The sequence below is a fragment of the Triticum dicoccoides genome, chromosome 3A (assembly GCF_002162155.2).
Source record: "Triticum dicoccoides isolate Atlit2015 ecotype Zavitan chromosome 3A, WEW_v2.0, whole genome shotgun sequence".
Taxonomy (NCBI): domain Eukaryota; kingdom Viridiplantae; phylum Streptophyta; class Magnoliopsida; order Poales; family Poaceae; genus Triticum; species Triticum dicoccoides.
Window position 1 is genome coordinate 405926908 of NC_041384.1, and position 2770 is coordinate 405929677.

Consider the following 2770-nt stretch of genomic DNA (forward strand, 5'->3'; position numbering starts at 1 on the left):
TGACCACTTCGGTCGCGGCGGCCACCTCCTCCGGCGATGGCGGACAGCCGCGATGGCGGACAGCCCCTCCAGCCCGCCCTCGGTCTCTTCGGCGTTTCCTCGGCCGCAGCCGGTGGTCTCCGGTCTGGGCCTCTCGGGGTCCCCTGGATCCAGTCGCGCCGCGTCCTCTGGCGGGGCGAGCCAGCAGGTGGCTGGCCCATCGGAGGCTCCGGTGGATGGGTTCCGCCGCCCCAGGCCCACCCGCAAGGCGATGTGGCACCAACGGCGTGTTCTGCGACGTCAGCAGGAGGCTGGCCTGTCTGCTCGCAGGGCGCCGCCCTCGCCGTCCTCTTCGTGGGAGCGGAGGGAGTTCCCGATCGAGCTGCAAGGTCTCTGCTTTAAGTGCTTTGGGGACGACCACAAGAAGCAGGATTGCCCAAACCGCCCCATGTGTTACCGCTGTGGTGTGGAAGGTTATGAATCGTTCCAATGCAAGCGTCCTCGGAGCCCAGCCTCGTAGAGGGATCTGATCTGGTCGGTCCTGGCCAAGATGGGCCGCCTGGATCCGTTTGTGGCGATGGCTGGCGCTGTGCGACAGACCTCGCCGGCGCCCAGGCAAGAGGTACCTGTGGTGCCTCCCTCGCCGGCGGCGGCTGAGCCTTTGTCCTCAGCATGGCCACCAGCCCAGGCTTCTTCGGGGGGCATCTGTGTGCTCCAACGCTCCCTGAAGATGGATGATATGGAGCGGCGGCTTAGTCTGGCAGTGGTGGCATACATTGGAGGTGTGAGGCCGTTGATCTCCTGTGTGGAGGCGGCGGAGGCCATTTCGGTGCAGCTGAAGATTCCGCGTCACCGCTTCTCAGTTCATCGATTCCAGCCGGAGGATTTCCTGTTTGTCTTTGCCACCCCGGAGCTTCGCAACATCGCCCTCCGCTCCATCCCGGTTGACAATGGAAGCTTCAAGCTTTTCTTTAAACCTTGGTTGCGACATGCGCAAGCTACTGCCAAGGCAATGAGGGTGCTAGTGGATCTCGTGATAGAAGGAATCCCTTCGCATGTGTGGTCTCATGATACGGCTACAGAGATTCTGGGAAATGCTTGCAAAATTGACAGCTTGGCGCCGGAGACAGCGGACAGATCGGATTTGTCACTGTTCAAGGTGCGTGCCTGGTATGCGCAGCCGGAGGATATCCCGGTGGAAAAGCGGATGTGGATCCCTGAGCCGGAGTGGGAAGATGCACGGCAGCGGCGTGCTTCGTCTCGCCAATTCTTGGACTACTCGACGCTCATTCACATTGGTAGGATGTGGGATTTCAACGCCCCGGAGAACTGGTGCCGTTCGGCGAGCTTCGGCAGTAGCGGTCAGACTGGGTTGCCGGATGAGTCTGACGGCTTCTCAGGAGGAGGGGAGCGCCAGGTGCTGCCTTGGACCGTGGTGGTGCGGCTGGGGCTACCGTAGTTGGAGCTACAGGCAGATCCTTCAGGCAAGTTCTGATGAGCAGGTTGGGTGAATCCAACTGGCGGCTGCCGGCGATTGGCTCCGGCAACAAGCAGATGGCAGGAGCGCCGGCTAACCGGATCAACACCCCCGGTGAGCCCCGGGCTTCGAGGCAGGCATTGGTGGTGCCAGCATCCTCGGATGGCGCATTGGATCTTGGTGGCCGCCTATGGCTGCCGAGGCGCAGGCCACAGCGATGCCCCTACGGCTGCTGGTTGCTGCTGATCCTGTGCTAGAGACAGCTGTCCCGTTGGCACGGGTGACGCCTTCAGTGGGTGTGGGACCCGAGATGGCTATGGTGGTTGAGCCAGCAGTGATGGAGATTCCCTCTATCCACTTGTCGTTGGCCAATCAGAAGGTGGTCGTGCCATCGGTGGCTGCCGACAATGATGAGGTGGTTCTGGAAGGGGGCAGTGGCTGTGGCCCTCAGGATCCCGAGGCGGAAGTGGGGGGTTCATCGGGCAAGCTGATTGCTGCAATCATTGCCGAGCCTTGATACGTCTCCATCATATCTACAATTTCTTATTGTTCCATGTCAATATTCTACAACTTTCATATACTTTTGGCAACTTTTTATACTATTTTTGGGACTAACATATTGATCTAGTGCCCAGTGTCAGTTCCTGTTTGTTGCATGTTTTTTGTTTCGCAGAATATCCATATCAAACGGAGTCCAAACGGGATAAAAACTGACGGACATTTTTTGGAATATATATTATTTTTGGGAAGAAAAATCCACGCGAGACGGTGCCCGAGGTGGCCATGAGGCAGGGGGCGCGCCTGCCCCCTGGGCGCGCCCCTGACCCTCGTGGGCCACCCGGAAGGCAGTTGATGCCCTTCTTTTGCCGCAAGAAAGCTAATATCTGGATAGAGATCGTGTTAAAATTTCAGCCCAATCGGAGTTACGGATCTCCGAAAATATAAGAAATGGTGAAAGGGAAGAATTTGAGAATGCAGAAACAGAGAGAGACAGAGAAACAGATCCAATCTCGGAGGGGATCTCGCCCCTCCCATGCCATGGAGGCCAAGGACCAAATGGGAAACTCTTCTCCCATCTAGGGAGGAGGTCAAGGAAGAAGAAGACGAAGGGCCCCCCTCGCCCCTTCTCTTCCGATGGCGCCAGAACATTGCCTTGGCCATCATCATCATAACCGCGATCTACACCAACACCTCCGCCATCTTCACCAATATCTCCATCACTTTCCCCCCTCTATCTACAGCGGTCCACTCTCCCGCAACCCGCTGTACCCTCTACTTGAACATGGTGCTTTATGCTTCATATTATTCTCCAAT